At 51.3% G+C, this 27,367-nt stretch overlaps 1 protein-coding gene and 1 long non-coding RNA gene across 4 annotated transcripts in view; both read right to left on the minus strand.

The window, feature by feature from the left end:
* Positions 1–27,367, minus strand: part of ACTN1 (actinin alpha 1) — an 89,852-nt gene that overhangs the window by 61,755 nt on the left and 730 nt on the right. The window lies entirely within an intron of this gene.
* LOC135321321 (uncharacterized) lies at positions 62–27,304 on the minus strand. Its single transcript, XR_010381020.1, has 3 exons — positions 26,620–27,304; positions 26,185–26,267; positions 62–422 (listed from the first exon to the last, which is right to left on the minus strand). It is a non-coding gene; the product is annotated as an uncharacterized LOC135321321 (long non-coding RNA).

Below are 27,367 nucleotides of genomic sequence, written 5' to 3' on the forward strand. Positions count from 1 at the left end.
ATAAGTAAATTGAATATGATTTAGCTATAACATTTAGGTAAGAGAGTCAGTAATGGCAGGAATGGGAGGGGAAAAAAAAAACTGGAAATTCTAGGCTTCCTTCTGTAAGAGCTGGGTGATGTGCCACAATTGAGAAAGGGCTGGAGAAGACAGAACATGGCCTTGGAACAGGGCAGCTTCAGAACGGATGCTCGGAGGGAAACATGATGATTCTAACTGGAACACCAGCACCTCCACCCTCAGGCCAAGCTTCCCACTCATTCATTCATTTAATATTTTCTGAGCTCTTACCCTATGCCAGGGACCATGCCAGTGCTGGAAAATGATGGTGAGTCAGACAGCCTTTGAGGCACTCACAGCCTCACGAATGTTGCCACCAAGTTCCAAGACCTGCCATCACAACCCCTGTCACCCTGGCTGGCCTGAAAGAGTAACACAAACAGCAGGCCAAAGGGGAAGTCATATGGAGCCCCGAAAAGAGCACCGAACCAAAGGCAGAGTCAGGAAAGCATGGTTGGAATCCTGAGTCTGCCACAGATTGGCTATGTGACCTTGAACAAGCTTGTTCAGCCCTCTGGGCCTCAAGCTCCTTATCTGTCAAGAGGGAACCAGGTCTGGTCTCTGCAGGACCTTCTAGCTTTGACAGCCTGGGCATCCTAGACGAAAGCCCTCAATCCTGGGATTCTGGCCACAAGGCTTGCATGAGCCGGCAGCACCGTTGATCCATCTGGGACCTCAGACTCCAGACAAACTGAGCTGACAGCCGGCCAACTCCAGGAGATCTGCAGCTCAGCCTTGAAAGCCCAGCTGCTGGAGGCCGTCTAAAAGGCAAATGCCTGCTTCAACCTCAGGGATAAAACTGAATGTCGAAGTTTTCTCAAAGTTGGAACCGTTTAGCTTGGGATGGGGTCAGAGGACCAGAAGGAAGCTCCCTGTGTTCCCTGTGCCACACTGCCCAGTATAGGAAAGCGGGGCCCCTCTCGCCCCATCTTTGCCGGATTTGAACCATAAACACAGCCCTTTTCTGAAGGGAAGGGCTTAACACAAACCAGATGCAGTAGGGACATTCCCCCACCCCCTTCTGCCCCTAAAATTAAACTTTCAGTGTCCCCTCTGCCAAAATTCCCTTGACAGCCAAGCCTTAAAGAGCCAGCACCTCCGGTTCTCACCCTCACACACTCTCAATCACATCCCCTTTGAAACAAAATGTCAAGATCCCCAAATGGAAAGTGTGGATGGGGTGGCCTTCCAGGAGTGCCCAGCACCCCTGCTGCCCAGACGGATTTGAAAGGAGAAGTCACTGGGGAAGAAACACTGATCCCCCACCACTAGCCCAAAAAGGATCAAAGGGCAGGATTCAGGAGTGGATTTTGAGCCAGGGGGTTTGCTCCTGGGGAAGGCACGGGTGGGGCTTGCAGACACACAGCCAGTCCATACGGCGTTGGCCTGTGCAGCAACCCGGTCCTTGGGGACTCTGGAGATTCCTGGAAGACTTCACTTCCTGGACCTAAGTTTCCAGTCTCTAGAAAATGCGGTGAATCACAGGCACTTATTTAACTCTGATCTCACGCAAAGCTGTGAAGACATGGATAGAACCCATCTTCAAAGAACTGGACTTTTGCTAGGTTTTGCCAGCTTCCTGGCTGCCAAGCTGGTTGCTCCCCAGTCCTGAATGCTCTCCTGGTCCTACAGATCCTTCCAACTTCAGCTGAAGGTCCAGACCACCCACCCACCTGCCCCCTGGCCCTGCTAGGGCCAAGCCTCAGAAGCCAGCACTAATCAGCTTGCCTAGCACATTTTGTCTCCCAAGCAAGGGGACACATCCCCTGCTCTTAAGCTCAGAGGACCATGTCTCACCCACTCCGTGCACTCCACAGGGCCCAGCAGTGCACAGCACACACCGAAGTGCTCAGGAGAGACTGTTAAATCTCACCAAGCTGCCATTCCTCGAGAAAATGGACAGGTGATAGATAATAGAAAAACATTTGGAAAGGGATGTTGCTTCAGACAGAAATTCCCTGACTTGCTATAAAATTTGAGTATTTTTTTTTTTAGTATTTAATCCTACGAATTTAACACAGCCATTTTCACTTGTGTATGTTATCCTTCTGTTTACACTGGTTTTACAGTTGCAACCAATTATAATGTACATACGATACAAAGTTCTCCCCCTTTCAACAGTCTGTTGAACACATTTTAATCCTGTGTCATCTTCCTAAATGTCATTTGAAGGCTGAAAAAATGTCCCACCGCTCTCATGTGTCTGGATGGTTTGTTAGATTCCTCCCCTAATGTTAGTGAGACTTGGAAGCTTTCCCTTTTGCTCTTATGGGTAGCTCAGAGAATATTCTGAAGCATTTCTTTATTTTAACTGGACAGTCTCCTCAGGACCTAATCTTGGGGTGGAATTACCTGGCCCAAGGGTAAGAACATTTTCATAGCTTTTGCTACAGAAGGGAGCCAAATACTAACCCAGGGGCTGCACCAATCCTCAAGCCTTCAGAAAAGAGTGCATGTACTCATTCAACTGATCAGAATTTACTGTTTCTCACTGAAGTTGTACTGACTGGAAGATTTCATCTTCTCCTGGCCTCTGGGTTAAGTACTATGGAAATCCTTTTTCTTAAATCTTAGGTCTAAGTCCCACCTCCTCTCTACCCATCCTTCTTGAAATCCTAATCCAGCCTGATGTCAGTGGAACCGTGGTGGCTCCCCTGATGTCTTCCCTACCAGACTCAGTGCCCCCCCACTTCTGAGACTCTGAATCCCATTCTACATGGTGACCTCCTTGGCGCCACAGCTCCCCTGCTGAACTCCTGCTAGGCAGAGAAGCTGCCAGAGGTTTCTTGACCTAGAGCCCTCAAAATGACTTGGGATGTGGCGTCATTCGGGAATTGCCTGTTAAACGAGTCCTATAGGCCTTCCAAGCTTCCTGTTGCCTGGACCCCTGTCTCGAGGGGGCAGTTTGAGTCAGTGCCAGCAAAACACAGTGCTGCTGGCAGACCCCCAGGCTGCAACGATCCAGGGTCATAACAACGAAGAGGCGGTCACACAGTCGAGAGCCAACCCAAACCCCTCTGTCACGCTGTCTGGATGAAAGCTAGAACCCAGGCAGCAGCCCACAGTCAGAATTTGGCTCAGCTGAGAGTAGAGGACCAGAGGTCACTGAGGTGGGACAGGGAGGGGAGCAGTGCAAGGCAGGATACACAAGGCCGCTGAAAAGCCCTCTCTCCACAGGAAACCAAACAACAGAGCTGGCAGGTCACCGAAGGACACAGATGTTTGTGTTCAGTGGCAGGGAGGGCCCTGAGCAGGCTCCAAGGGTTGGGTAGGCAGGGTGGGCTGTGTGGGTCACCTGTCTGATTTAGAAGGCCCCTCCAAATGCCCATCAAGAGAAAAGTGGCTTCCACCATTATCACTGCAACACACTTTAACACAGCCTTGCAGATAGCCAACCCGCCTGCTCCAAAGCCAGGAACAGTTACAGTCAGGGAAGCAAGAGCAGATTTTCCTTCCTTTCCTTCCTCTCCTCTATAAATACTCCTGCTCTGGGTTTGGGGTCCAGGGGAGACGCCTGGCTCACCTTTTGGGGGCCCAGGGAATTGGTGGTCTAAGTCTATGAGGAGACAGAGCATCATCAGTATGTCCCAGGGGAGGAGAAAATAAGCATGAAGGAGCTGAGTATGTTTGGCAGAACTCCTACCATTCAGACTGAAGCAACAATGCTCCCAGGTAATTTTTCACAGAGGTCTCTAGTGTTAGCTCAAATTTGAGGAGGGAGATACTAACTACTATATATAAAATAAACCACACAGTCCTACTGTGTAGCACAGGGAACTATATTCAATACCCTATAATAGCCTGTAATGAAAAAGATTATGAAAAGGAATATATACACATACACACAATTGAATCACTATGCTGTACATCAGAAATTAACACAACATTGAAAACTGACTATAGTTCAATAAATTAAAAAAACAAAAATAAATAAATAAAATATTGATTAAAAAAATTAAAGAGGGAGCTTGCCGGAAATCCAGACTCCTGGGCTCTGAGCCCAGAGTATTTGGTTCAGCACAAGGCCCAGGAGGCTAGTTTTTACACAAACCCTCCATGGTCCATGGACCACCCTCTAGGGAATATGGCTCTGGCATTGAAACTCTCCACCTGAGTGGCGGAGGGTGGATGTGCCTATAGGAACCAAAATACCTACAGGCAAGTGCGGTCACCTGGAGTAAGTGACTTAATAAGGCCGAGGTAGGAGGCCCTTAATTGCTACCTGCCTCCAGTCCTCATAGCAAAGCACAAGTCATTATTGTCTCCACAGGAGTCCCCCTCTCCCTCCCAATTACCATGAGTCGTAATGGACCAGCCTTTACAGTTCATTGTGGTTTTCTGGGTGGGGAGAGGCAAAGAGGGCAGAATGTCTAGCAAACCAGACAGAACAAATCAATCCCAGCCTTTCCACATGGCCGCAAGCTGAAGCCTTATGAGGTCCCAACAGGGAGCTCTTCACCCAAACCGCCAGAACAGCAGCTGAGACATTCCGGTGTCTTCCCCCTTCAGTGTCCCCAAGGAAACATCCCAACACCAAGATTTTTTGGAACCCCTGGCTCCAAAGTTCTGATTATCCACAGCCCCTGGCCATTGGGAAACTGTCCCCAACTGTGTCTGATGGACAAACAGCACTAGGGACATGAAGCCTCCTCTAGGTACACCTCCTAGAGGACCTGAGAGCTTCACATGCAGGTAACTCTAAGATGCCACCACTTAAGCATCACCTCTTCTTTCCTCAAGAGACACCTATGCACCTCCAGCTACGGTCCCTGCCCAAGTCCCACCCAGTCCAAGGGGAGGGCCAGGGCTGCAGGAGAAAGGAAGCTTCCAGACACCACCTCCTACATGCTGAAAACAATGCAGGTGGGTCCTACTGTGTGCACAGTAGCAAGCGCTCCCAGTATAGTCACCCATCCTGGCATTTGAAGCCATCTAAGAAATCATTAGTCAGCTCTTAGGGTTCCTAGGGACTGAAACCTCTGTCCCTATTTAAGGTCAAGTCATTCCACGAACAGACCCTCTTCTTCCTCCCATCTCAGCATCTGGGACATTCAGAGCAGATGAGTAACTGCTCAGGTGACAAAACTAACACTGGGGGTCGGGGGTGTCAGCAACCCTCAGCCCAGAACCAGTGCCCCAGGCGAGAGTTCAGCAAGGGGCCGGGCTCACTCAGGAATCAGTCTCTCCTGCTTGGAAGCTCCCTCCTAAAGGCGTGAACAGAGGGCATCACCTGGACCACAGGATGCTCGGTTCAGAGAAGCAAAGGGGAAGTGAGAGCCGGTACAGAGGCGACAGGCAACAGTTCTCATTTATGACTCGTCCTACTTCCCTTCAGTTTCCCCAAACACCCTGGCTCTTCTGACGAGCCTCACACACAGACAGGAACTTGGGGAATGCGGTCAGGAGCCAGGGCTGAGCAGAATCTTGGACACAGATCGCACGTCTTGACCACTTCTCCCACCAGTGCTCATTAGCCAGGTACCCCTGGCCCTTACGTCTCACCCAGCATGTGGTAGCTACTGAGGAATCTGCTAAGCTGCCAATAGGTGGTAATATTTCACATTTTCCTCCCAAATATTTAAATCCTGACAGTTCCCCAGCCACCTTCTTATATATCCAGCACTAGATTAAAATGTTAGCAAGGCCTTCAGAACCTTAGAAATGTGAGTCCACAGCCAGAAAGGCCAATGGCTGAGAAAATATTTTGGATCAGAGGAAAATCAGGGCCCCCCACCACCACCAGATACGGGTCACCTAGGGATAGCCATTAAGGGGGGACTGTCCCAGCTCAAACACCTACCTGACAAGAGGCAACAGATTCACTGCAGCAGTCCCTCAAACCACACATCTCCCCACTCTTTGGGTGGTGGAATTTCAGGCAATCCTTATTTACTTCTTTGTATTTTGCTGTATTTTTCCAAATTTTCCATAGTAAATATTACTTTCCTTTTTCATGAGAGAAAAAATATATATATAAAGGTTGTATATTGCTGGTGGCACACTAAGCTAGTCTGCCTTTTAAAGGCTACTGATTAATATGTAAAAGGATTCACAGAAAGGATCATCTCCTTTGACTGATTAAATCAGTTGCTAGATATTACCCTAAAATGCAGGAAAATGTCCACGTGAAAGGAATATTTGTAGAGGAATCATCTATGAGAGTCCCAAACCAGAAACCATGAAAATGCCCAATAAGTGGAGAATTAAGAGGAGAGTGTACGTCACCTGGCTGAGGAGTGGGGCGGCCAGTACAGGGCCAGGTCCGGTCCAGGCCTGGCTGGACAGCCTCGTCCCTGCTCTGCAGCAAAGGGCCTGAGGCCAGGAGCGCCTTGCTGAGAGGAGGCGCAGACCCCGAAGGGCTTCCGCAGGACAGCTTTGGCCTCGCCGGCCTTCCCTTTGAAAAGGCGGTGTGAGCCAAGCTCTCCTTTGCCTAATGAAATAGCAGCTCTGGCCCTCACGTGCCCAGCACCAAAAGCAGGAGTTCTCATCTCAGCAAAGGCCTCCGAGAACCTCTGAACACAGCCCAGGAGTCCACACAGACAGCCCTCCAGCTCCTGTAAGGCAACAGCAAGTGAGTCTCCAGGAAACTCTGGCAAGCATCTCCAAGGACTGAGGCCTCACTCGGGCTGCACCTCTAGAAACAGTGAAGTGAGATTTCATTATTCAGCTCCCCCCAGAAATGCCTTCACACAACTGTGACTTAACGTCACGCCTTTGGCTCTACTGGGGATTGATATAAGAACCAACATACAAAAAAGGTCTTTGTGTGTTCCACCAAACTAACGCTGATGGCACCATCCACCGCACCGTTCTCCTAAAATGGAAAAGCCCTCCGCGTTCAGTGCTCAAAGTCTCTCTCCCACAAACTGTCACATTTCCTTTAATTAGGATCAGTGCTGACTTACAAAAACTAACCTCTTTTAACACTGTTTTCTCATTACCCTACCCCCTACCACCACCACCCTGGCAAAGCTCTGGGCCTTCTAACTTTAAAATTCTGTTATACCTGAGCCTCAATGCGTTCTCCTTAAATGGTTTTTAGAAAGAGAAAGGAAAGTACAAATAAATATATATTCATGAAATAATATCTCTACTTAGATCTCGCTTTCTCCAGGGAAGGAACATAAAGGCTGTGTGGCTGTATAAGGAAAAACATCGGTAAAATGCCAAGTGGGGAAATACAAAAGCCAGCTAAACTGCACATACACCATGATTACCACTATCAAAATAATGCAAGCATGAGGATAAAAACATAAACAGGTTTCTGAAAACATGAACGGTTGTGTTTAAATGAAATGTGTTAAAATGGCCATTCCCACCACCTCCTGGCCTCTCACCCCAGAATTGTTTATCTTCTTAACTAGAAATAAAGGCCCATGTGGGTAAAGCAGTAGGCAAGCCAGAAGCTAGAAAAGCAGAGTTCCCTGGCCTTTCTAATGTCATCCCGGAGGCTGCCACACTGGGGTTGCGTGGGGAGTGGGGCAGGGGACAGGCTACAAGCCCCCATCTGGATCCTTAGGACTGGAACCCAGTAGATGCTGGTCTGCATTTCAGCAGGTCTTGAAGAAGACACTTGGCGTCCTGAAATCACAGTTGTTTGAGACTCTTGCCATCCCCCAGCTGTCAGTGGACATGTTCTGAGCACCTCCTCACAAGAACGACAAATTACACACATGGGGGGAGGGGAGGCAGGAGCCAGGAGCCACAACCTCGGACCTTCAAATGCCTAGAATAACTGGCAAACTAGTAGCCCCTCGGCCTTCAAGTATCAGATCAAATGCCCCTCCCTCCTGGAAGCTTTCCTCATCCATCTCCAGAAACCACCCCTGCAGCTGACCAACAGACACTCACAAAAAGCTTGACATTATTCAAAACCCTCAGCACACCTGAAATCCCATTATCCATCCAGCCTACGGGACTGCAGGCCCCGTGCCCAGTGCAGCTGCAGTCAGTGCTCCGTCCATGTGAGCTGAAAGGCCTGCAGTTCGGCCCCACTGAGCACCACAGTTTGGCCACCAGGCCCAGAGGCTTCCTCCTGCCTCCACTGGAGTCAGGATCCCCAGGACTGCCAGAACGGCAGGTGGCTGCCTCTACTGCCTCCATCTCCTCTCTAATGACGAAAGCCCACATAAGGCAGAGAAGTATCAGTGATCCGAGGAAGGGCAGAGGCAGGATCTGCTGCCCAGGGTCTTGCCCAGCCCTGCAGAGCAAGCAGGACTTCAGAGCAGGCTGACTCACCACCTCGCAGGTGGAGTGAGCTCATTCCCTTCCAGGGCATCCTTGGAACTGGAAACCCACAGCAGAGACGGTTCCCATGGCAACGGGCCAGCACCTCCTCCACAGCCGCCTTCCTTGGAGCACCATTCGTCTGTGTCCACAGGTCACTTAACCCATCCTCCCCCAGCTTAAATCCTTAGAACATAGAATGAGGAGGGGCCTTGAAGGCCAGGTAAGGCCCTGCTCCCTCCACGTCCCTCCCACCCCCATTTCAATACCTCAGGTCTACCTACACACATTCCAGACCAGGAAATTCACAACCTAACAGTTCATTCCTTCTTTGAAAAGTCTGATTGTTAGAAATTCCAAGCCAGACCCCATTTCCACTCAACATCCCCCGAGTCCTACTTTTCTGAGCCCTTGGGCCCACCCAACATGGCAAGTCCAGCACAGCCCCTCTTCCAGCCTAGAGCCTTTTCTAAACTGCCAGGGTCCTTCAAATATTCCTGCGACACAGTTCCCACCCTTCCCCAGCCTCCCCATGGGATTATATTGGTCTCATCCTCTCTGCGGGCAGTGGCCAGTTCAAGAGGCCCAGAGCCCACTACTGCCCCAGAGTCCCTCCACTGACTCCCCCTGTACTCCCTTCCCATTGACACCCCCAGGCCTCCTTCCCTCCAGCAGCTCCCCGCCCCTCCTTTACACTCGCCCCCTGCCCCTCCCTTCCCAGAACTTGACACTCACTGTCTCTGCCTGGCCCACCTCCCCCACTTTCTGCCACCACCACCCTTGCCTGACTCACTCTTACGTATTTTAGATTTAAATTTTAGTTCACATTATCACCTCCCTCAGGAGATCTTACCAGTCTCCTCCAAGGAGGCCTGGGGCCTTCCTTGAGCCCCCTTCACCATATGAACTGTAACATCCATGAACATGACAAGGAAATGCTAGTTCCTGGGCACTCACTCACCAGCCTCTTCAGAGGCAGACCTCCTGCATCCTCTGGCCCTGATCTGAAGAGCGAGTGCTTAATATTTCCTCCCTCTGGGTGGCAAGCACATGGGTGTGTTATACTATTCTCCATACTTTTTCTTGTATTGTAATGTCATTTTTTTAAAAATGACCCACAATAAATGTGAATTGAGTAGATGAACCACTGTTCATCTGGCTGCAGTGCCTTCGGCGCCAGTGCATATGTTTGAACAGCTCACGTGTCTGCTTAACTCAGCCTTCAGAACATTTCCTCCCACCCTGCGGCTGCAGCCCAATGTCACCAGGTCCAGTTACCAAGTGCAGGCAAACCTTCAGGCAAGCACCTGCAGCGAACAAGCCTGACACAGCAGCCACGCGAGGGCCAGTTTTTACTAGCCCTCTAGTACCATTTCATCTCCACATGTCCTTTCCCACTCGAGAAGTTCCTAGCAGCTCATTCTAGCAGGCTAGTCTCACTGTAAAGTGACCCAGATGGCTACATATGCCAGGCAGGTTCCGTTGCTAATTCTTGAAGCTGGGTAATGGGTACATGGGGGTTCATTATACTCTTCTCTACTCTTGTGCTCGAACTTTCCATAATAATTTATTTTTTAAATTCATTCGTTCATGCAAACGAACATCCCTTAAGTGCCCACCACATGCCAGGCATTGTGGATAAAGGAGACATAAGAAATAACCACCCTCCCCTCTATGAATTGATAACTTTATTAAATTCTAAATTATTTGCTATCTTATCCCCCCTGGGAGTTAAACACCTAATGGCACTTATGTCAGGAAGACAGTGCGACATCCCCAAAGGGACAAATAGCTAATGAGGGGCTTCTGGGCTCTGCGTCTACTGGGCTTGTCTTCCCAGCTCCACCAAATCCATCTGCACTTGAAGTCCCCCCCAGACAAGGGGCTCCCCTGATTCAGTAAAAGTGGCTTCCGGAAGCCAAGGGTGAGCAGCAGAGTTGCTGCCAATCTCTCTCTCATACATACATATGCACACACGCGCGCACACACATGCACACACACACAGGCAGCCAGGCCGCCTGCAACTCAAAGGCAACTTCCCCTCAAAGGGCAGGTTCCAAACACCCTTCACTCTATCATTACAACTTTTCCTGGAGCCCACTTGGTATCAGTTGGTAGGCCAGCTTTGGGGAGAGAAATAAAGGCCATGTGGAGGTCCCTGACGTCAAGGGAGATTTGTGGTCTTATTGACTGGAAATTCAGTCTAGTTCTGCCATTTGCTAGCTGTAGGATCTTGGGTGAATTACTAAACCTCTCCAGCCCTCGGTTTTCCGATCTGTAAAATGGGGATGTTCGTGCCCATCTCACAAGGTTGCTGTGAGGATTATATGGGTCAGTACATGGAAAGTCCTCGTCCCAGTGCTTATATGCAAAAAGCTAAGGACAGTGCCAGGTACACAGCACTAGAGTTAGTGCATATAGCTCCTAGGGTATTATTATTACTGTTCGCCAGGCTCCTACAGCCCATATTAACCGATGACAATGGGCACTGAAACTCTTTGACAAAGAGTCCCTGAGCAAGGTCAGATGCAAAGGACAGGCTCAGACTGGCTTCTGGCAGCCCCTGCATCTGTGTTCTCTTGCCTGAACTTTTCTGAGCAATGCCTCTGCCACAGCCTAATGAGTAAGAGGTGCCCATGAGCCTGTAAATGCTTTCCATCCGGCCTCTTCTCTCAGAGGAGGCCAGCAACACTCCTTCATCAGGAAGACAGCCCCAGCCCACCTAGACCCAGGATGCTGTAGCCCGGCTGGGAAGTGTTTCATTGCTGTTGTTGGAGAGGGGATGGGGGACTGTTCTTGTTTTTGAGACAGCTGCCACTCTTTGCTCACTCACGGCTTCAGGGGATTTGGGCAGCTTAGCCCACAGACCTGGCTGTTAGTCTCGGTCAGCTGTATACTAGCTGCATCACATCTTTGACCTCTCAGGGTTTTGATTCCCTCACCTGTAAATAGGACTGATATCTCCCCTTCCTTGTTGTGGGGATGAAATAAGATGGAGTACACGAAACAGTCAGCCCAGGAGCTGCAACAAAGACGGGGAAACACTACCACAGCTGTTTCAGAGGGCAGAGGCCTGGAGCACATTACTGACACAGGAGCAGCCCAGACCTGACGCAGCCAAGAAGGTGCCCCTCTCTGGGGCAGCCAGCAAAGGCAACCAGCTCCCTGTGCCCCTCAGGAAGGTGAAGAAAGCCACCACTCCCCAGAGGTGAGGCCTAACAGAGCCTCACTCACAAGGCCATCCTCAGGGGTGGCTGGCCAGTGCCCTGGGGTGCCACTGCAGAGCAGGAGAGAAAGAGAACAGACAAGGAGAAGAAAGGAGGCGGACAAAGAAAGGTATGGAGGGGGCATAAAAAGCCCCCACCTGGCCCTGAACAGCCAGCCCCCACCCCCACTGCCTGACACAGCGCTGGGACATGCAGTGTCTGGGACATGCAGTGTTGGGGACCAGAGAGACAGCCACTTCCTGGTTCTTCAGGAATGCGCAGGAATGTGTATGTCAGGAGAGAGGTATTTGGGGCCCAGGGAGGGTAGAGACCCAGCTCCTTCTCTAGCGAGGGGCTTCCCTCCTCTGGTCAGGGCCGACTTGCCATTGAGCAGGGCATCCTGGCAGAGAGGAGGCAGCCAGGGCAGACGTTAGGAGTACAGGGTCGGGCCAGGCAGCCCTGGGTTCACAGGCCAGAACCCCACTCAAGAAGGGGTGGGTTGGGGCAAATTATTTAGTCTTGATAACGCTCAGCTTCTTCTGTAAAGTCGAGATGAAAATGTAGAAGGACCTAGATTTTATGGGGTGGCTATGACAATTCATTAATGCAATGCATATAATGGGCTTAGCACAGGACTGGGCATGTGGTAGTGTTAATATCAGGACCAGGACCACTAGCACCACCATCATAACCATCACTTGTCCCTCTGACTCATTTCCTGCTCCCCTCCTCAACTGCAAAATCAGAAGCCAGTCCCAGTCACATCTGAGCATAAGGACAGCCGTGTAAAGGGCCCGCCTGTCTGTCCATCACCACCTCCAACCTGACAGAGCACAGCTGCCAAAGTGTAAAATTTACCTGAACTTGACCACCCACACACTAGCCAGAACCTCAGCAGCTCCGTCTGTCTTCAGAGCACAGAGGTACACCCCACCCACCTGACAGCAGGTGTTCTGGAGCCTACCAACAAGGATGATGGTTTATATGTGCCTAGAATAAAGAGTTTCTATTAAAATCAGCCCCACGAGGAATGAACTCATGGCAGTATGTCCTTGGACAAGTCAGATCACCACTATGGACCTCAGTCTCTTCATCTAATGGAGGAGGGTCCGTTCTGGTCAGGAATTCTATTATTTGATTTCTTCAAACTGCTGCAAGGCAGAGGATAGAGTTGGGTTCTCGGAGTAAACAAAGTGAGAAACAAGGCTGCCTATTGAAACCAGTCCCTTAGGCAAATTCTAAGCTGAAACCTTTGCTCCCTGGCTCCAGCAGGAGTTTCTCCAATCCACTGAGCCCAAAGGCAGGCCGCCTCCCTCACACCAGGCCCCAGGTCAGCCAAGCCTACACAAAGGGCTGATTAAGAACAGTCCACCTTGAGTGGGCAGAGATGGTCTCCCCACCCCTTGAGAGACACACCCAGCATCCCTACCCGCAGAGCACACCTGGAGCATCTAGGCTCGATGGCAAAGCTAAAGAACCCATCACCAATCCCAAATAAGGCTCCCCACTTTCCTCTCCCCAAGCACCAGGCTTCCCACTCAGCCACACCCCAAGTAGGTGTTTCCAGAGTAAAAGAGTGCGTGCAGGGCCCAAGACACAGAGCACTCTGGGTCCACAAGGGAAGCTCATTCACTGGCCACACCCACACCCTTCTAAGAGGGTGGGAACACATTCCTGAAAGCTGAGGACATAGAAGACTCCTAAAGATAAGAGGATGTGTGTTAGCAGGTTATCTTCAGGGCCTGACTGGGAAGCCCAGGGATCAATTGCAAGGTCACATCAAGAAATACTTGACTGCTGAGTAACCCCACCAAAGAGGACAGAAACACAGAATACTGGCATTGATTCAGACCCTAGAGAGCATCTCCATGTGATAATCCAAATAAGACATTTACGACATAAACAACAGGGTCCTACTGTACAGCACAGGGAACTGTAGTCAGTATCTTGTAATAGCCTATAATGAAAAATAATATGAAAAGGAATATATGTATGTGTATAACTGAATCACTGTGCTGCTCACCAGAAAGTAACATTGTAATGCCTATACTTCAATTTTAAAAAAGTTTTTAATCGAAAAAAAGACATGTACAACAGAGCACCACTGTAATCGTATAACTCAGCTCCAGTTGTATAGGTAAGCATGAGGTGTGATTTGTCCAGCATCGCCCAGTGGCCATGGGCAGCTCTCAGAGGAGACCTCAGGTCTCCTGTGGCTCTGATACAGAATGCAAAATCGTTCTCCCTCTTCCAAGGAAAGAGGACAGGGTCCTCCCAAGCAGCTCTCTGGCCTAATAGTGGGGAAAAAAAAAAAAAAAAAAAAAAGACAGTCTATTCCTCTACTAAATGCCAATACCCTCAAGGTACCAACAGAAAGGGGTCAGAAGGCAGGTGGACCAAGGTGAGCGAGACCCACATCCTGGTGAGCTGAAGAGCCCAGGGTTCTGTCTGGTTCCACACCCCCAGGGGGCTGGGCCTAAAGACAGCAGGCCTCTGACATCCAGTACTTTAGAGAACCCGCAGCCTTGGGATTGGAAGGAGAAGGAAAACTGAGGCCCAGGTTTTACTTCCTTTGAGGTCCCCAAACCCACACGAGAGGACCAGAAACTCCCTAAGATTCCCTGAAGCAGAGGCCTCAGCCAAATGCAACAAAGCAGGGAATGGAGGGACGTGTCAGCATGGCCAGCACCTTGGGAGAAGAATCTGAAATGGGTCACTGGCCAAAAGAGGAAGAAACACAGCTGGACTACCTAATAGGGAGCTGGAGGCCGTGCACTGGCTCCTGCCATCCTGCAACAGGATACCCGCGGAGCCGGTGCTGAGCAGTGGGGCAGGCTAGGACTCCATCCTGAGCAAAAGGCCAGCTCCCCCAGCCTCAACCTCCTCCTGACCCCAGGGCACACCTCTGAGTCTTGGGGGCCAGCAGGGCCCTGCTCTGGGCCCTGGATTCCACCCTGTCACTGGAGTGACCCTTGGTGACTCTGAAGGTCACCACCCAGCCCTTCAGCATCTGCCAGACGTCTCCTGCTGGACTGTACCACATCCCCTCCAAAGGCACCCACTGTCACTGCTCAGCCAATACTTGGTAAGCACCTAGTAGGTGTCAGCGGGTGACTCCTCAGGAGTCACCCTTTCTTGGGGTGCAGGAGCACATCTCCCTCCCCAGGCCTGGGCCTCCCAGAGAAAGAAGGAAGGTGGTTTTTATTCTGGGGGAAGGGAGAGGCGGTGCTAGGTAGAAATTATCAGCAAAGCCAGCCTGGCTCAAGATCTCCACAGTAGATTGCAAAAACAGTCCCAATGCTTCATCCCTGCCTATATCTACTCTGCGAGTAACTAAAGTGTCCTCTCACTTGAAAATGCACATTCTCAGGCCCCACCTCAGACCTACTGAACAACCAACACTGAGGATGGGGCCCTGCAATCTGTGTTTTAACAAGTCCTCCAGCTGATTCTGATGCATATTCAAGTTTGAGAACCACTGTTCTAATCCACAAACCACCCCAATCCTTCCAGGCTTCAAGGCTCTGGGATGAGGTGGCATGAGTATGTCTGGATCCCAGTGGTACAGCCTTCAGGAGCCCCAGATAAAGGACCCCTTCCTAGGAGGCCCCAGGAGACCCCCACAAACCCACCTTTAACCACCCAAGGAGTCCCAAGTCAGTCACAGATCAGTGACATCCCCTGAGAACCCTCCAAATGTCCTCAGAGCCAAGAGTTTCACAAGAGTACCCAAAGCAACTGTGATGAGCGCTGCCAAGAGGCTGCCAACACGTCTGTCCTTTCCAGCTCTCCCTCCAGCCCATCCTCTCCCCAGGCGCTAAGTGAGTGAGGCAAGGCCTGAGTGGCCCAGAGCCATGGGAGAAGGAAGAAAGGGCCAGAGCTAGGAAACCAGGCGGGGACAGGGAGACACAACTGGAATCCCACTGGCTGCCCCTGGGACCAGCCAACAGGGGCTCAGCCTTGGCTCCCCAGCTCTGGCCTCTTCCAAAACTCTTCACGCCAGGATGACTAACTTCCAAATGTTCCAAGAAGCCACTGTGAGACATAAAGCACAAATTCACTTAAAAGCATTCCCAAATTCACAGTAACTCTGCCATTGCATATTTGCTTCATCAAGGAACAATAAAAGCAGAAGGGTTCTCTTCTGGGAGGAAAAAAAAATGGCAAAGTGATGTGAGTCCTTAAGAACCAGACTCTCAGAGCCCCAGGAAGAGGGCAGCAGGCAAGGGTGCAGGTGCCCCAGGGGACAAGAGCCAGGTGTCAAAAACACATGTGGGAGGAAAGAAAGAAACAGACTGCTCCCGCTCTCCTTCATCATATACCAGCGAGTCTTTGAACTAACAGGTGAACACAAAGAGCCACCCGCGAAGGCAGGAAGCCAGGCTTCTGGTCCCACCTGCCACACCTAAGTGGCAAGTCCCCTAAATCCTCCAGCATCTCCAGGCCTCAGCCGTCTCATCCACGAAAGGAGGGTCAGGCCTCCTGCCAAGTGGGTCTTGACAGCTCAGGGGCACGGGAGAGGTAAGAGCAGAAAGGGCAGTGTGCACAGGGACACGCTGGGTGTGGCACCATCGGTGTGAGGTTTAAACAGGTACAAAAGCACAGACAACTGCACAGGCAGGAACTGCATAAACAGACACTTAGGAACGAAAACACCAAACTGGAGAGCAGTCAGTTCCACTAAGGGATAGGAATGGAGCTGGGGAGAAGGACCCAGGGGCCTCAAATCTGGAATGTTCATGGTCTTTGTGAGCTGGCCTCAGAGCAGAAAATGTAGAAATAACAGCTGTGGCCACCTGAGCCTTTGCAGGCCTTTCTAAATTGCTTGTCCTCCCAATCAAACCACCTCACAGGAGAGTTGGGAGAATTAAATGAAGTAATACCTGTGAAACACTCAGAAACGTGGCTGGCCCCTAGCACAGCAACAGGTTAGTTCACGATTGAGGAGGGGTGCAGAGGGAGGTGGATGCTCAGCTCTGCCTTCCCAGACATATTCCCTGGACCACAAGGTGGGCCTAAGTTGGCCTTGTCCTGAACCAGCAGCTTTGTGGAAAGGGAATCAGGGGCAGGTCCTCTAACCGGGCACCCATGGGCCCCAGTGTGGCCTCACTGCCTGTGCCAAGAAGCCCACTGAGAAGGTTCCAGACCAACCCACTGAACTAAGACCTCAGTGTGGAATTCCTTAATTTTTAAAACTGATTGTGGACAATGAACCTCTAAATTTACCACTGCTTAACTTAAAAAAATATAGTAAGTGGCTTTCATTGGGGTTAGAGTTTAGAAAATCATCCAGGTTTCTAATGAGAGGCCTCAGACTTCATGCACACGAAGATACCTCCAAACAGCCCCCGCCAGCATCCAGGATGAAGGGCAGGAAACCAAGGGTCTGGCCCTGCCTCCCCTGCTCCCCCTGCTCCGGGGAAAAGCAGGATTCCTGAGCCGCCTCCTCCATCTCCCAGCTCCCAGGGCCAAGTCTGGAAAAGCACTTTGGATTCCTGGAAAGAAAGGCCTTTCTGAAGTATCGGGAACTCTACTGGAAAGTGCCATTATGTATTATCTGGAGGATGTCTGCTGTGTTTGAAAGGGAGCCACTCCCCTGCCAGAGTTAAGGCGGTGGCCAAAAACAACAGAGGGGCTTCTTAGAGCCAGACACACACACACACACACACACACACACACACACACACACACACACACACACACACACACACACACACACACACTCACACACTCACTCACTCACTCACTCACTCACTCACTCACTCATCCACAGACCTGGAGATCAAGACAGACACAGGACCTCAAAGCCACTGCCCTTGCCCCCACAAGACCCTCACAATGCGGGACATAGGGATTCCATTTCTTGGTGTTAGGACTTAGAAAAATTAAAAGCCCTACTTCTCTCTCCATCTCCAAACCACAGGCTATGACATGTGGACCTTTCCACTTGGGACATAAGGAGCAAAGACAGGGTCTGACTGTAACAAGTCCCCTCCTGCCCACATGCAGGACTTGCCACCTCTCTTTCAAGATGGAAAGCCAAGTTCCACTAGGAAACCCGCCTGAAGGAGGCCACCCACCTTGCCACTCCCTCCCTGCTGTCATTTCACCTACAGATGATTTGGAAATGGAGCCCAGCACCACTCCGTTCTGCTCCCATCGGTTATAATCAGCTTTGCAGATGGCTTTTAAAAAATAAATCTTCAGGCCCATAAAAACACTCCCCTGTAAGCCCTGGCCTCAAATCACAGGGCTGCAACTCCACTCTGAACAGCCCCACAGTACCAACCCCCTACAGAGCAGGACAATCAAGGTAGAGAGTAGGCAGCAGCCTGTCAGAAAGGCTCCCTTCCCCCACTGATCACTTTTCTGCCCTCAGCTGAACCATGATGCCTTTGATGTAGACCGTTGGCGGAGAGGTTCAGAGCCAGGAGGCACAAAGGGCATTGTCCTTCTCCGTGCTGTCCTCCGGCCTGGCCCAGAGCACTGAAAGCCAAAACAGCTTACCCCAACCTAAGCTCCCAGATTTTCTCTCACCAACTTCCTTAACGGCCTCAAGGCTCCAACCAGAACTTCCACCTTTGTGTTTCACATGCACAGGCTTCTAAGACCAAAATAAACACTGAGCCTCAGCCACCTGGTTCAAAGGGTGCTGGTTCCCCTGGTGACCAAACAAAGGGACCAGCAGGAGCAGCAGGTGAAGCTGAAGGAAGCAATGCAGCAGAGAAGGAGGGGGCGTGCTTGAATCTTGGAGCAGGGAAGCCAGTCCCCAAAAGCCGGGGTCAGCTCCAGGAGAGGCCACGGGGGACCTGAGTCCATTCCTGACAGTTACTCCTTCTACTGAAAAGTGTGCAGAAATGCAACTAGAATCCTCCACTACCTTTTCAACCAAAAGGAACTTCAGAAAGGCCCGTGCCCACCCCTTAAGCTTCACAGACCCTCTACTCAAAGACCTGGACTCAAAACCAATTCTTCTCTATTCAGGCTGCAAGAGAGACCCTGGGAAAATCACCCCACCTTTCTGAGCCTTACTTGCCCTGCCTATAAAATGGGGATAAGACCTCACAAGTCTGGTCATCATGATGAACAGAGAGAAAACCACACGTAAAAGAATAAATGTTAAAAATCATGAACCAAATAATGAGTACTTGATTATATTCCATCTTGGGTTGATCCTTATTATTTCATTTTTATATAAATAAGACTTGTCTCAATTAAAACAGAAACTCCAAAAGAGCAAAGGGTGTGTCTGTACTTCTGGTTAAGGGTCGAGTTCTGAGGCCAGTCTGACTGGGTTCATGCATAACATGCCTTATTAGCTGATCAATCTTGAGCAAGTGACTTAATCTCTCTGAGCTTTGATCAGCCTATTTGTAACCAGGGAAATAACAGTACCTTTCTCAAAGGGTTTTTTTTTTCTTTTTTTTTGACATATTGGAGATAATCTAAACCATGCAACTTTCAGTCAGTAAACTATCAGGTTTTTTTTCTTACTTATTTGGAGAATGGAGACATTCTTAATAAATATTGGTTGGTTAGTTGTTGGATATAGAGCAGACAACCCCCCTTTCCAGCCTTCCTTCTCTCATCTTCCTTCCCTCTCCCCGAGGTGGACATTGTTTACGTTACCTCCCAGATCTTGGGCATGTGAAAGGCTTTAAACCAAAATGAAAGGCTGTCTTTAAGGTTACCAGCACCTTCATTCCCAGCCGCTTCTCACTGTGAGCCTGTTATTTCATACTTCCAAGCTCAGGATCTTCATCTATCAAGTGTGATCATCCCACATGCCTTACAAGGCTGTTGTGAATGTTAAATGAGGCCACACAGAACACATCCACCAGAGGTCATGTGCAAGAGGGGTTTCGCTACTTCCCCCTGCCCACAACGCTGTGGGTGACAGGCCTGAAGAGGACCCACAGCCTCGTAATGAAGAGTGGATCCCAGCCCAAAAGTAGCCAAGGACCAAGCAGGCAGTTTCCAGGGTAACAGCATCCTCTGCATCTACTCCGGAGTTCCATCCCCGGCTGCCTTTTATTCTCCTCCCACCTCTGTAGTGGGCTGTCACCTATTCCCACTATTGCTAAGCAACCTCTGAGAATGGGCAGATGCCTCCTGGGGGAGGACACTGGCCCTGCCCTCCCCTCCCCATGGGGAAAGCTGTCCCACTTGGACTCACCCTATTAACCCTGGGGATGGCAGAAGAGGAGGAGCAATCACAGGCCAACAAGGTTTCTAGATGCAGGTCCAGTGGGACTCAGCCTTGGAGAATTGAGGAAGGCCACCCCTCCTCCCCCAGCTCAGCCTTCTGTCTGCCTGTGCTTATCTGTGATCTATTCCTAAGCAGTTACCAAGAAAAGGACCACATCACACTTTTTATGAAAGCCATCCTTCTTAATTATTTTCCTCTTCTGTCCCCCCACTCACTCACCGTGAACCTGGATCCCTGACCTTAGAGTAAACAGTGAGCAAGAGGGAAAAGGTGGACTCACAAGTGAGAGGAAGAGGGGCGGGATGGAGGGAGCATCAGGGAGGGCGCTCACTGCTGGGAGGTGGGACCACAGGCAACTGTCATTCTCTTCTTATGGTACCTAGCATTTGGGGTTTTTTTTTTAAATTGTCATCTAATTCTTATACCATCAAAGTCACCCATCTAAAGCCTACAATTCAGTGGTTTTTAGTATGTTCACAAGGTTATGCAACCGCCACCACCACTATGTAATTCCAGAATGTTTCCATCACTGGGTTTTGTTTTGCATATGTTTGTCTTTGGTTAAACGTTCCGAGATACACAAGCATCTGCTTCATAAGCAGCAGAGCAAAGTGGTGAGGAGGCAAACACCAGAGCCACTCGGCCAGGCTTCGGATCCCAGCTCTACCTCTTGCTGGCTGTATGATATTGGAACAGTTATGTGACTGTTCCGGGCCAGTTCTCTCATCTGTAAAACGGGCTAACAGTAGTCCCCCCTCACAGGATGAGATGTGTTCATGCCCATGGAGTCATTAGCACATGGCCTGATTCTTAGCATGCTTGGAAAGGGTGAGCCACTGTGACTCCTATAAGAAAAAGAATTTCTTTAACTTAAAAAAAAATCCAGTCCTGTTCCTGGCTCTGGTCTCAGGCTCACTGGAGATGTCCACAGTCTTTGCTCATCTGTCTGGGAGGGGCTGGAGCTGGACTAAGGCCTGGCCACCCCCATCCATCCCCTCTACAAGCAATGGTGCCCTTCGGAGTGGCTGAATGGGGCACAAGGAAGGGGCAGGTGGGGCTCATGGCTGTTGACCACATGGCTTTGAGGCCAAAGCGTCACTACATGGAACTCACACGGTGCCTCACACAAGCGAGATCTTGGCAGCTAATCCCCAGCCAGGACACAATGAGGGTAGGGGAGAAGGAAGGACAGGAAAGACAATTAAGAGTGTTCCAGATCAGCCCACTCCCCACCGTTACCTGCTACCTGCTGAGAAGGAAGGATTCCCAGACTTGGTGATCAGCCTGAGAATCAGTGAGCAATCTTGGCCGTGTGTGAAGAGGAAGGTGGGCTTCCAGGGTGGCTCTGAGCCCTGTTTCACCAGGTTTCCTGTCCCTGCCATTCCCAGGGTGTCTTGCCTCCACCAGGTTTGGGCAGCAGGACACTGTGCCTTGGCTCATGCAGACAGAACCCTGGGCTGAACTGCTAGTCAGCAGGGTGATCCAGTCTGACCGGGACTAAGGAACCAGGCTAAGGGGGTTCCTCTGCCTGCCACCTCTTAGCCAGGACCCCTCTAGGGAGCGGCAGACTGGACTGTCCAAACCGTCTCCAGCTGGTGGTCTCCTCCAGTTTCCCTGGTAACTCAGCCCAGCTCACACAGAGCTACAGAGATGCAGGCCCACTGCCCACACTCAAAGGGTATAAAAGCAGGGCCTGTGGGAAGGTGCCCGGTGACCACAGCCCTTGGCCACACACCAGGTCCCAGGAAAGCTTTGGGCAAGTCACACATGGGGGCAGCTCAGGTGGCATTAATGGGCTGGGACAGTCCCAGTAACACCTGCACAGAGGTGTGGGGCTCCAGAGCCCAACCTGTGAGCTGTGCAAACATCCTGGCCTCTCAGAAAGGTGAGAGGTCAGCTCCGGGAGGGACAGAGAGAATGGGAAAGAGGACCATGAGCAAGAACAATGGGAGAGTGTTCCCCAGCCTGTGGGAGGCCCTGCAAAGATGACTCACTGCCGCCCCTGGCTCCTTCCAGTCGTCTCCCCTCTCCCCCACTGTCTTACCCTCCTTTACACACACACCCCTAACTGTTGGGAGAGAAGAGAGGCTTCCCAGCAGAACCTTTGAATCCTGCCTGTCCTCTGAGATGCAGCTCAGCTGCACCAGCTCTTCACCTTCCCCATCACCTCCAGTGGCCAAGGCCACGCCTCTGGCTGTGATTGGCGTGGCCTGGTATGATTTTCAGTGTCTTTCTGGTTCCTTCTGCACCTAAAATGTGATTTCCACAACCCCACCGGATGGAGCACCTGCTACCTCACAGGGGTTCGATCTGCACTCACTGACTCCACAAGGAGAAATTATAGATGTTCTCACACTATTAAGAGAGTAGGAGGAGGAGCAGAGACACCGGCCCTTCCCTAGAGACACAAAGTAGGAGGTCTGTGACTGGGTCATGGCTCAGGCTGCCCTACCCTGGCTCTAATCCACAGGAGGCACCAGGTCTCACGTGACAAGTCCTCAAGCCAGGTTTATGATTTGTGGCCACTGGCCAGGCACCCAGCTCCAGGCCTTCCTCGAAAAGCTGGAAAGAGGAGGCCCAAATCCCAACCACAAACCCCAAACTAGAGGACGCCCATTTGGTTTGACCTCACATTCAGAACGGCCCTGCAAGGCAGGGCCCAGGGATGAGGGCCTCTCCCAGCCCCGCCCCACTGAGCACAATCTTGGCAGCCCCGCTTAAGAAGTCAGACTTCAGGAAATGAGTTTCCTCTTTTTCCTTTCTAAAGGGCTGGAGCCTGCAGGCCTCTTACTTCTACAAGCCCATCTCCAGTGACCAGCAGCCCCTCAAGGTCTCATCATTCCTCAAAACTGGAAAGTCTGGTTCTCCCTGTGCTCCAGGCCCTCTCAGGGGCATCTGCCCAGGTGGCAGCCTGGTCTGGGGCCAGCTGGCCTCCACAGCCCTGATGCTCCAGGCCCTGTCCATCTCTCCTCCAGGCTCTGTCAATCACTTCCCAACCAGTGGGGCACCTGCGCTCAGTGAACCCACATGGGTCAGGTTTTAGACCTGAAGCGCCTGCAACAGGTGCTGGAGTAAAACAGTGCTGGGGTAAGCTGCAGGGGGTGGGAGCAGGGCCCAAAGAATAGCCTCAGCTAATTATCAGAGGAGCCTGAAGACACTCCCGGTTGTCTCTTTTAGAGGAAATCCACACTCCCAAAGTCACTTTACCTGTATTACAACAAGCTGACAAAGTTTTTAAGCACTTCAACATTCTGCTCTTCATCCTGGATGCCCAGGAAGTAGGGAAAGGGTAGGCAAGCGATTCTATACCATTCTATAGGTAAAGGGACTGAGAAATCAGAGGTTAGGTGACACTGAATGAGAGCTAACTTCAGGGTCAAAGGTCAAGGACAATACAACTCCTAGGCAAGCTTGCTTCCTTCTGAGATGGATTTATATACTACATCTTACTGCAAAGCATCATGGGTAAAGGCCATAACCACTCCTCAAAATAGTGAACGTTTACGGAGCAATCACTATATGCTCAGTTCTATGCTAAATTCCCTACATACATTACTTGGTTTAAACCCCCACTCAGCTATTTCAGCATTTCATCCCTATCCCTCCTGGCCTGGAGCTGGGAGCCATGCACGCATGATGCCATTTATCCAGCTAATCAGCATCGTTCCTGGACCATGTACAACAGGCCTGACTCTGGGCTAGGCTCTAGGGATTCAGCAAAGAGGACAGGCTGGGTCTCTGCCCCCACGGGCACCGGCATGGAGTGACGCAGGAAGGAGTGAAAAACAGTAGGGGTATGAGGATGGAGACCAGAGCCAGTTCTCTCCTCTCTCGGGCTTTATTTTCAGCAGGTATCACTCTAGCTTTTGGAGTCCTAACCTCCTGCCTTCAGGGCAGGCAGACATCCTGCTCCTCCCCACGTAAACCCACCTACAGCAGACCCTCCCCTCTTTGCAGCCCTCCACTGGGATCCCTGGCCTTGGTAGCTCCTACAACGATGGTCATGCAATCCAGAAGCAAGTGTAAAAAAAGCGGCCTCTCTTCATGCAACCTCCCTTGACAACGTGGCTTGACGTGGGTACAGAATCAGGATCTGGGCCTATTTACAACCACCTTCTTTCACCTGCCAGGGCTTCCTCTCCATCTGAACATCCATTAGCTCAACAAATAATAATTAAGGTCTTACATGTAAGAAAAATACCCCAAGACTGGCATCCATGGGAATACACATTAAGCCAGAGCCTCCAGGATTTAAGAGGGAAGAGAGAGAATACAACTGAACAGCAGAAGCTGCCATTTTATATATCCTCTGCTGTCAACCCAGCAGGGCGGGTATTAGCTCCTTTTTATAAATAAGGAATTGGAGGTTGAGAGAGGTTAAGTAACTTGCCCATGGCCACAAGCCTAAAAGTGCAGAGCTGGGATGCTACTCAAAATCTATGCTCTCTCCAGCCTGCCTGACCCTGGCACAGGCATGAGGACGTGGGCGAGATCCACGTGAGGGAATAAAGTGGGGACTATATTCATCCCCAAAAGGTGGACATCCAGACATGGGGCCCCTAAAAAAGGTGGCTTTGGCGCTCAGCCTCCAAGATCAGGAAGATTGTGAAAGCCAGTAAACTCCCCAATCTACCACATTTTGTGTCTGGAGGCAGAGTCTGGCATGATGAACTCTGCACAGAAGCATTCTTTGAAGGGACAAGCTGTGGCCAACCCAAGGCAGGTTCTTGAGTCATGCCTGCTGCCTGCACAGACTTCTACCTGCATCAGGCTTTACCGTTTGCCCAAGAATTACTTCCAACCTCGTCATTTAACCTGATGCCTGTAAGAGCCCCAGGGAGTTGAGTAGGCCAGGCACATGGTCAGAACGGAAGCACCACAAGGACAGGGACCTCATCTGTCTAGTTCGGTGCTCTATTCTCAGGACCTGGAACCGGGCCTGGCACAGGGTAGGCATTCCAAGATCATTTGTTGAAGGATCTAATAAAAGCCCAGAGAAGTGAAATGACTTGCCCGAGATCTCACACATAGTCCTGGTTGTAGCAGGACTAAAAGGAGGGTCTTGTGCCTCCCATCCAGTGGCCTTTGTATCCCACCGCACTGTGTCCTCCTCCCCTCCCCAACCCACACTCTCCTGCCTCCAACTGGAATGGTCAGCCTCTGTCCAGCTGTCAGCTCTGGTCCTACTCAACCCTCACCTCCCACAGTCAGCAGAGAGGGTGTAAAAGGCACCAAGTTACTTTTAAGTTGGATCTTCCACACGTAAGACCACTTTATATCCCCACCACCGTGCTGAGAACTAGGTGAAATTCACAGAACCTGAGAGAGAACAGAGAACTAACAGCAGGGGGAATAAACAAAAAACTGGTCCAGATGTTCCCAATCAGGCCCAGAGCTTGTGCCCTATACCCTTCTCCATCAACCCCACCAAAGCAGGTGTTGGCTCCCATTGCTCCAGCGATCTTTGCAGGCTCAGGATGCCAGGGCCAGCTTTCCAGCCTCCCTCTCCAATGAAGAACAAGTGAGGGGAAGCTGCCTGCCCCAAACATGGCTGCATCCCAGCCCCACCATGCACCAGTAGGGACTCTGGGCTGGTTACTTCCCTCTATGCCCCTCATTTCCTCATCCTCCTGTGGATGAGGCTCACAAAGCTGCCCAGAGTGACAACTGAAACAATATATGTGACGATATTAGAACAGTGCTCAGCACTCATCAGCAAATGCCAGCTCTTGGAACTGCTGAATTTTTCCCAAGATAACCAAGTTTCCCAGATGACTCTGTTCCCACCTGGCTGCCCAGAGGCCTAGTGCACACCCACCACCACCCAGGTCAGAGTTTTATGAGTGTGAGTGAGCGTGTGTGTGTGTGTGTGTAGAGAGAGACTATAATTTTTCTCCCCACTGCTTTTAACATATTCATTTATTCATTTGAAAATACTGAACACTGTGTGCAGGTCCAGTGCCCAGTGCTTAGTCCCACAGTCCTTAAAAGAACCTAATTCCTAATTCTAAGGTAGTCCTGTCACCACTGCCCCAACAGGCACACAGTAAGTGCGAGGCAAACAGGAATTTCTCCTCTTCTACTCCACACAGAAGATCCAAGATATTCACTCATTCTAATCCCACCCCTCCAGTCCCATTTAAAATCTATTCCCAAGGCTGTATACTGAAAAAAAAAAAAAAAAAAAAGACACCCCATCCCAGCCCCCATGGGAATCGCCAAATGACTCACTTCATTCTCAGCTCCACCAACAGCCCAAATGACCCAGGAGATAATCTGGGTGAGAGAGGGACTCACCTCTCCCCGAGCTCTCCCTGAGGGGCCAACAGGAAGAGGGGGAGGGGTGTTTAAGCAACTGCCACATTGCAAAGAAGTCAGCTCAAAGCCCGGGGAACCTTCAGAACCGGCGGTACAGGGCTGGGCCCAGCAGAAGCCAAGACCCTGGGGCTTTGGGAAGCCCTTGGTGCGTGTGTTTTAAATTACCTCTGCTTGTCTGATGAAGTGAGTAAAAGGGCGCTGTTTCAGGGCTTAGGATTCCTGAGTGAGCTAATACAGGATGCCTTTGGCTGAAAAAAAAAAAAACTTCAGTTGGCTCCCTAAACTCCCCCCCCCCTTTTAAGTTTAAAAAAGGGAATGAATGTTACCATTTTTGGACATGAGCGTTCTCCCTCAAGCCCAGCCCTAACCGCACTATCCAGAGGGACGCGCCATCCTGTCCCCCCATTCCCAGATCAGCATGGGGGTGGGGGTGGAGGGGTGGTAAGGAGGGACCGGATGGGAGCGGGCAGCGGGGAGGGCGGGAGAAGGGGGTGTTCAGGGTACGTGGCCGCCTGGGGCAAGAGCTCACCGCGCAGGCAGGAAGCAGAGGCAGGGTTGGGGCGCCCTCCCCCACCACCCCCGACAAGAGTGGTTTCTGACCTCTTCCTGCCACCGGCCACTGTGCCCGGGTCCTGTCGCCAGCTCCGAGCCCAGGGCTCGTGGCGGAGCGTGCACCCGGCACACAGCGCCTGGGACGCGCGCCTCGGTGGCTAAGCATGGAGCCCCAATGACTGACCCCAAGTATCTCCAGAGACAATGCCTTGCCCTGGGGCCGCTCAACTCAGATCAAGTTGCCCCAATTCGCCTTCTCTCAGGAACGAGCTGGGGTGGGAGCGGCAGGACGCAGACGCTAGCCCATCACGGCTCGCAGCTACCAACCACTGAGTTAGGCAATAAACGGTTTGCCGTCCTGACCCCGCCCCCACACGGCCCTCTGGGGAGCTAGCGTTTGCTCCCAGGTTCTCTCGGCCCCAACCTGACTCCAGCAAGTCCACCTCCAGGCAGACCCGGAGGCGGCTGCCAAACGTGCTGGCCTCCGCTTTTCCTTCGGCCTGTGGGTTGGGGCTGGGAGGACCCCTGCAGCTTGTCCTCTCCAGGTACCAAGACTAGGGTGGCCCAAGAAGCGCGCTGCCACCGCACGCCATATGGAAAGGCGGTCAGGGGGCGGGGAAGGGAAGGGAAAATCGATCCGGAGCTATCAGCCACCGAGCCGGGGGCTGAGCCCCAGCCTCCTGAGCACCGCCCCCGCGCCCTGCCCGCGCGGGGCTGGTGCGGCTGCAGCCGGGTGGCCTGGATCGACCGCCCCAAGACGACCTGCTCGCCAGCGGCCCCACCTCCCCGCGCTCAG

This window comes from Camelus dromedarius, chromosome 5, assembly GCF_036321535.1.
Source record: "Camelus dromedarius isolate mCamDro1 chromosome 5, mCamDro1.pat, whole genome shotgun sequence".
In the NCBI taxonomy this organism is placed as follows: domain Eukaryota; kingdom Metazoa; phylum Chordata; class Mammalia; order Artiodactyla; family Camelidae; genus Camelus; species Camelus dromedarius.